This window comes from Pteropus vampyrus, unplaced genomic scaffold (assembly GCF_000151845.1).
Source record: "Pteropus vampyrus isolate Shadow unplaced genomic scaffold, Pvam_2.0 Scaffold169, whole genome shotgun sequence".
Lineage (NCBI taxonomy): Eukaryota > Metazoa > Chordata > Mammalia > Chiroptera > Pteropodidae > Pteropus > Pteropus vampyrus.
In genome coordinates, this window is record NW_011888950.1 from 1,944,323 (window position 1) to 1,952,279 (window position 7,957).

General features: G+C 39.3%; 1 protein-coding gene across 1 annotated transcript in view; it reads right to left on the reverse strand.

The window, feature by feature from the left end:
- Positions 1–431, reverse strand: part of KCNJ2 (potassium voltage-gated channel subfamily J member 2) — a 10,296-nt gene extending 9,865 nt beyond the window's left edge. The window contains exon 1 of the mRNA XM_011370403.2: positions 243–431. The gene's annotated coding sequence lies outside the window, so the exon portion shown is untranslated. The remainder of the gene's footprint in view (positions 1–242) is intronic.
- Between the last annotated feature and the right edge of the window lie 7,526 nt (positions 432–7,957).

Sequence of the window (7,957 nt, forward strand, 5' to 3'; positions counted from 1 at the left end):
AAGCCGGGGAGGATTGCATCTCAGCCCGGGCGCGTCCCCCTGTCCCCTCCCTCCCACCCAGGGCCCCTCGCCCCGCGAATCCTCCGCAGAGCCTGCGGGGTGCTGTGGAGCAGCGAATTAAATGGGGGACCGGGACCGGGGACCCGCGCGCAGAACTCGGCAGGATTCAGACGCGCGCCAGTGTTGCAACCGCACAGCCGTTGGGGCTATTTCTCCTCCCCGACTGTTCGTGAATTACTTACAAAGCGCCAGGACTTCTCTGAAGGGTGAACGATTCGTTCCTTCTCGCATTGTCCTCCCTCAATCTCTTTCTCCACCACCGCCCGGCACGCTCTGCTGATCTAAAATCAGAGCAATTAGAGAGTAATGAATTCTCTGGAACAGCAACTCCTACAGACACTCGCGCTCTGCCCTCGCATGGGCGCCTCCCAACCCTTCTTCCCAGCAACCAGGCAAGAGCGTGTAGACAGACCCCTTTAGAAACCTAGGTCAAGTTCAGTGTTACCGGGGGTCTGGACCCTGGAACTTTAGATTAATCCACGCGTGTGTGTTTGTGTGTGTAAACTGAAGAGTAAGTGCATATCTCTGAGTACTTCGGTGCCAAAACGAAGCTTTGCTCCTAAAGGACACAATATATTTAGGAGTCTTTCCCTTTCTTACACCGAGTTTGAAATCCGTGTGCGTGCGTGCGTGCGTGCGTGCGTGTGTGTGTGTGTGTGTGTGTGTGTGTGTTTATTTCCTCAAGCGATCAAATTTGTCTTTCGTGCAGTTTATTTACCCCTTTAAACCCCCCCCACCCCCCACCTCCCACCCCCGAATCGCCAAACTCCTTCAGCAATCTAGCTTGTATTCTGAGCGGCACAGCCCTGGTGGATTTGTGGATTTGTGTTTTGGCCGGAGGACGAGACACTGACAACATAAGGAAAGGGTTTGCGCCGGTGCTCACCTCCGAGCCTCATACCCTCGCATGGCCCCTAGGAGGTGCTGGTGAAATATGCTTGGGTTTTGCAGATGCGTACTTCATCCTGTGTGAGCAAGTGTGCCTCTTTTCCTATATCCGAGCAAAGTATTGAAATTAAAAGGGTGTGGAATAGGTTGTGCCCGCGTGCGACTGCTGACAGCCCAGCGCGTTTCTGTTCCATCCCATCTGTTGAGATTACACAGTGCTCCAAGCCCTGTTACAATCTTGCTTTTTAAGGCCCCGGTAAGTGGGAATGCCTCGCACAAGACGTCTACATTAATATTTATTTATTAAGTCACGTATTATTTATAAACAGCTTGAATTAACTCTGCAAAATAAATGGATGTGTAGGAACCCAGGCTGTAGCTGGCAGCTAAAAGAACCTGGAGATAGACCAGCTAACTGTATACAGCCAAAGGACACTGGGTGAGTTGACAGCTCCCGTCACTGCAATAACATTCTGAAATGTGTTTTCTCATGGATTTCTTCTAATAAACAGGTGGGAGAGGTCTCATTGATACCTTAGAACGTATAAGCCTAAGTGGAGAGAGGAAATTAATCATTTATAGATATTCTCTTCTTTATTATAATTCAGTCTGTGCATCTGTAGATGGCTAAGCATTTTCCAAACCATGTGCATTCAGAGAGACTATACTTTTGTCCAGGTAATGAGCAATTTTTTGAGCATCGGTCACCCGGAAAAAGATGCCATTTCTCTGGAACTTGGATTGAAATGGTTTTACTTTAATATTATACTCTAAATAAACTGAGTGTACCCTAGGCCCAGATAATTTCATATGATAGGAAAATCTTGAAAGAAATGAACACCAAGTTCTAAGATTATGGTCGGCTGTATAGACTTAGTCATGGGAGGGAGCAAACAAATATATGTGTCCTAGTCTTTCTCAACAGCATCCCTCTCTGCACCCCACCCATGCCACCTGCCCACAGACTGATATGCAGCAAGGCTTAGTTCTCGAAGTAGAAGGTTAGAGAAAAGTTGATTATTTTAATAAGCAGCTTCCCAATCTGATTTAGAATTTTTACCTTATTTAGCTAAATAAGAAACATGAAAGATTAAATTTTGTAAGTAAACCTTTGTAAATGCATGATAGCATTCATTAACTCCATCTTACAAAAAATATATATATATAAATGTGTGCTTTAATAAGTGACTTTTCCCTATGTCCCTATTAAGAAAATTCTAGTGTTCCAATGCATTCAGTGCTTGGGTAAATATACTTTTTGGAGCAGTGTGTGATACAGATTTCTCTAGTCAGAGTATATCTCTTTTTCTTTTTTTTCTTTTTTTTTGGCTGAATCAGTCCTTATTTAGCAAAAATCCCCATTAGTTTTGGACAGCAATGAAGTTGGGTGTTGGGATCCAACTGTGGATTAAATTTTTCCAAGGAAATGAGAATTATGCTCTTACTGATTCCCTCCACAGTAACCACCTATAATATGAGAGCCAAACATTAGTCACAAACCAGATCTGCAGTCAGATTATGAATGGTTGTGTGACGCAGAAGGTGACTGTCCCACTAGGAACAGAAATTTTTCCTTTGTATTTATATAAAGATCTCCAGCAATTAGATATGTTTTCAGACTTCCATTAACCATATATGCAGACCCATTTCATAGGAACATGAAATGAAAAAACTGTCATTTGTATCAACTACGTATTAAGAACTACTTACTAATCTTCATAGGAATGATTAATAGTAATAAATAATAAATAAGTGTCAGATTGACTTGAAATGTAGACAGGATGAGTTTGCAATCTGCTGCTGTGGGGGACAAGCCATCTACTATGGTATTTTAAGGCACCGAATATATTATTATCTATTAGAAAACAGCTCTGGCAATTTCACTTACCACACTGATAAGATTTAATCTTCATATTAAATTCAATGAATGTATTTGTTGCAGAGCTGCTTTATACTTTAGCTTTCTGCTAAGCGATGATATGGGAGACATAAAAGCCCTAGAAGGAACAAACCAACAATGCACAGGTGAAATCAAATGACACTATAAGGGCCCCTGTGATTAAGTGCTAAAATGGATCATGCAAAAAATAAATAAATCTGGAGAGTTTCTGAGGAGTGGAGTGGAACAGAATAGAATTTATGGCAAAGTCTTAGAATGGAAGCCTTACTATGTATAACATGTTACCTACCACGCGTAGTTAAGGATGCTGAGGGTACTGCCCCCAGATCAGTCTATATACATGCATGTGGCCGTGTGTGTGAATTATAAGCTGTTTGTTTCTCAGGATGGCATGTGCTTGCTGCATGCCACTGTCTACACAGACGCAATTTTCTCTAAAGCAGTGGGATTTAGTCCTCAAGGCTTATTTGACTTTCTTCACCACTGGAACACACAGTGATTATGCCTAATTTATCTGGCATTCCTGGAACTGTCCATATCACATAATGGCTTTTCTAAATAATTAAAATTTCTTTGGGTGGGAATTATTTTCTCTGATATATGGTAGGAATCCTCCATCTCTCCAACTGGTTGCCCCTGCAACTCTGTACATATTTCTAGTAGAGTACATTTTGGTCCCCTCCTGTTATGAGAAATATTTTCCCCTATGTTTGTTTCCACCTACCAATAGCGAGCTTTTCAAAATCCACTGTCCTGTTCTTTATCTTTATATCCCCACTGACTTGCACTTGACCAAGTTGAAAAACAAAATCAAGTCTCACTATAAAAGTCAGTCGAATAATTAAATGAATTAAAGTAACAATATTTTTTAGTGTAATATGACTTTAGAATAATGACTCAGTATCATTTTAAAAAAATACAAGTTGTGTCATTTTTACCTGCAATGGAACAGGCCTATGGGGTACAGTGAAAGCAATGTCTCCTACATTCAGTGGGCCTGGACCAAGCTAATTTAAGCCTTCTGCTTGTTCTCGCTTCTCCATCAGTGGCAGCCTTCGCTTCTCATTTTTGCTTCTGCCAACGTGCCATACATTTATCAGGCTGTCACCATGCTGTCTAATTTGTTGATTCTAATCTGCACTGGGCTGAGAAATTATGTAACCAAGGCTGTTAAAAATATGTGACTAAACTAAAAGCAAATATGATCTAAGGGGCTTAAAGTGGATGTATATTTTTGAAATGGAATGAGCAGATGCTAAATTCAGAGTTACCTTGTTTTATTCAGTTCTTTTTGGGGTAAAAAAGCTTCAGGACATGGATCTGTGACATCTATTTTAGCTTCTTGGAGCACTTAAATGCTTTAGTCCTTATATTTGCTATATTATGAATAGTTGAGGAAGACCTCCGGGTAATAGTGTTTGCAAATATGCCTATGTTTATATGTATATGTATATAAATCATGCAGTCATTCATTGAGAAATGATTGAGTGCTCACCGTGCTCATTATTATGGTCTTAATTGCATTAAATATGTGAAATCCAACAACGATAAGTGTGATTGTTCTTCAAGAAGCTCACACTTCCAGAGCAGACATTATTATTTAGTAAATTAGTTTTTCATGCACTGGAACACTTCATTTATCTCACGTGCTTGAGACGATTACACTCTGAAAATACCATGTAAATAAAGAGAGAAATATCTGAGGATTTTAGGAACATATTATAGCTATACCTGGAAGAACAGGTTGGTGTTAGACAAAGGGAGGAAAGTAAAATGGATTTTTCCAGTTGACGGTCAGCATCTGAAAAAGTTCATGAATAAAGGGAGATTAGAATTAAACATTAAAGTCGGGCCCCTAAAGCAAGCATGAGGAGCTGACGCTTTATCCTTTAGACAGGGAGGGATCTCCAGGTGAGTGAGCAGAAGGATGAGACAGGTCAGCAGAACTGTGGAAACATTATTCTGATTCACACCTCATTCGCTACCTCTGGCTGCAGCCCTAACATGTGATCTTTCCTTTCTTTCTTTTTTTTTTTTTCCTTCATATGATTTCCCTAATTCCAATTTTCATTTATAAGGAAATGCAGATATAGAAATTATGTTCCAAGAAAGCACCTCATTGAATGGAAGCTGTAGATAAGAGTTCTAAGCCTGCCGATGTGGAATCCAGTGTTTTTCCCTCTGCTTTCTGCAGGGTTTAACAGCATCTCTGTTGAGACAAATCTAGACATCATAGAATAAAACCTGCGTTTTTCACAGCACTTACTAATTCCCCTCAAATTTTCTCTGCCCTAACTGTAATATATAAATCTCCTTACACAAGATCTAATTCCAAAGGTTTGGCTCAAATTTCATCCTTCTCTGTGAAAGTTCCTTCCATTTTAAAAATAAATTTGATCAGGATCTGAGGGTTTGGTTGAATCTTTTCCTCCTTCAGTGACTGGTTTGTGTTCTGCAGACACACATATCTTCAATGAATATGTAATTCCAGACTTTTGAGAAATTTATGTTTTAATATTCGAATCTCTTGTGTATAAGTTACAAAGAAAATTCATATTACAACTATGCAAAAACAAAACATGTATCTACTGGATAGTGTACCTACTGTCACCAATAATAATAACAACTAATGATAACAGAACAAATAACATTAATAGCATTATGTGATTATTAAAAGATAACCTGTTATGTCATAACTCATTTTATAGGTGTTTAATTAGGTATTTTAATGTACTGATCAGGATCAAATTCAGATATCTCTTCTCCTGCATTTGGATTTGAGCTGTATCAGTTTATTTCAAATGTTAAAAAAAAAAAAATTCAAATGAATTAGCACTGAAACAAATGTTTTAGAACATTAATTCTATGGTTAGCAATGGAGAAACTGAATTTATAACAGACTTAAATTGTCACTTGTGTTTCAGCTTTGGATCTCCTTAACAGCAAAGAAAATCTCATTTCCAAGTTATACCAAAATCTACTCCTTTATATAGTTTGCATAACTGAGTCACCAAGTTTGAGCAAGGCAGGAACCGATACTATAAATAATGCCTTTTTTTTTTTTAAACCCGATTGTCATCTCTCTGCTGTAAACTGAAATACATGAAGACTCATACTGTACCTGTTAAGTTAACTCACGGGGGGTGAAAATCATGGTGGAGAACTAGCTTTCTTGTTTACTGAGATTAAACCTCTTTTACATGTTAACACATGCAATAGTGTTTTCAAAAAATTCACGAAAAGTAATGATGTATTTCTCACTTGAACAAAGGTTAAACCCCAAAGCTATTGCTCTTAGTGTCTATTACTTTTACATAAAAATTTACTGCCTCCTCAGTACAGGATTAAGTGAAGGAAGGAATGTACTAAATAAATTAGTTGGCAGAAAGCAAATTCAGAGTAGACACACACACAGTTATGTCTGTCGACTCAGTGGTGACACATCTAAAAACCTCATGAGAGGATAAAAAGGGCTAAAGTTTGATTCGTAGTTACTGAGTTCAGACAGAAGAACTGTCCTCAGTATTGAGATTCCCTTTCTCACTAACTTGCTATCATGATTCTGATTTTATGATGTTTAGAGTTCAGTTATATTTTACAATTTGCAATTTAAGAAAATCATCTACTCACCTGTAGCACACACATTCCTTATGCATTAAGATATGAAAAATTCAAAGCAGATAATGGCAAGTCTCTCAGTCTTTTCCAAAAGTCGAACAATCTATTACGCTCTGAGGCTAAACAGCTTCAATATTTCAGTGAAACACTAGCAAAATACACATAACATAAGTAGTTCCCTTAGAGTAGAAAACAATGAAAAATTTTCCTGTCCGTGGCCCATAAATTATTTCAAATCGTACAAAAAGGGGGCCGGGACTCGAACGCAGCCAATGACACAAAGCGCTCAGGATTATATTACCACCATAATTGAACATTTGGTTCATCTCTGGAAAGGCAGCTCGGGACCTGCATGATTCCAGTTCCACAGGCTCTGGAGAAAAGCGTAGCCTATCAAAGCAACACGCCAGAAAAGCACCAAGCCCCTGTGATAAGATAAAACCCTGTAGGTGAGAGTCCGGTCAGAAAAAAGTAAAATACAATACAAATTTTAAAAAATCATTTTTGAAATGATGTCTCCATAAAGGAAAGCAATTCTCTATGAATTGACTTACAGGCCAATAAAAGAAAGAAAAGAAACAAAGAAAGAGCCCTAGGCATTGACAGATGTTCTGTTCTTTCTCGTGTCTCCTGAATACTCTTCGGAGTCTCCATCAAAAGGCCGCCTGACCTGTAGCCCGTTTCAAGCGTCATAGGGATGGGAGATCTTCCTACAAAACGTCCCACACCTAATGCCACTGAAGACCCTCTCAGACCAAGAAATCTTTTTTTCTCACAGGAAGGCTTGACAGAGTCTATGAGTTCATGCTCAAAGAGAATTTCATGACTTCCTCTCTGTGCAAATACCAGGGTATTTATTTCTCTTATGTAATTTCCAGAGAATCCGTTACATGACCCAACTTCTATTCTGTTGGTCGACTGGGAGGCCTTACCGTCAAACACTCACCCTTGGTGAGAACAACCCAAGGACTGATATATGACTGCAAAGGAACTTAACAATTCCTGGAAGGAAAAGGGTTAAGAGCCAGTAAAAACAGCATACATTTACACATGACCTAGTGTGATTACACTTTTGATTCTCTTCCTTGTGAGAACAACAATGGTAACCTCCATAACTGATGCTTCTGGTCTAAAAAACCTTCTCCACATAGGACATGTTTCTTCACCACAGATGATCTCAATGATCTTCTGGTTAGAAAGGATCTCTAGACAGAGAGAAGTACGTGCTGGTGAACTCTCACCAAAGGATCTGAAAGGTTCGTTACATCAGTGGAAAAATAATCTCAACTGCTGGGCTGAAGGGAGCAGCATTGTGTGATCGGTTTATGATGGTTTAATTCTAGCTGACAAGCTCTAGAATTATAACTACGTTGTCCCAATCTTAACTTGCAGGAAGAGGGTGGCTTGAATAGCCAGAGGAGTTGGGTTCAGAAAGAAGTGTGAGCAGATGAAAGCCATTGCACTGGCTTAAAAGTTTAAAAAAAAAAAAAA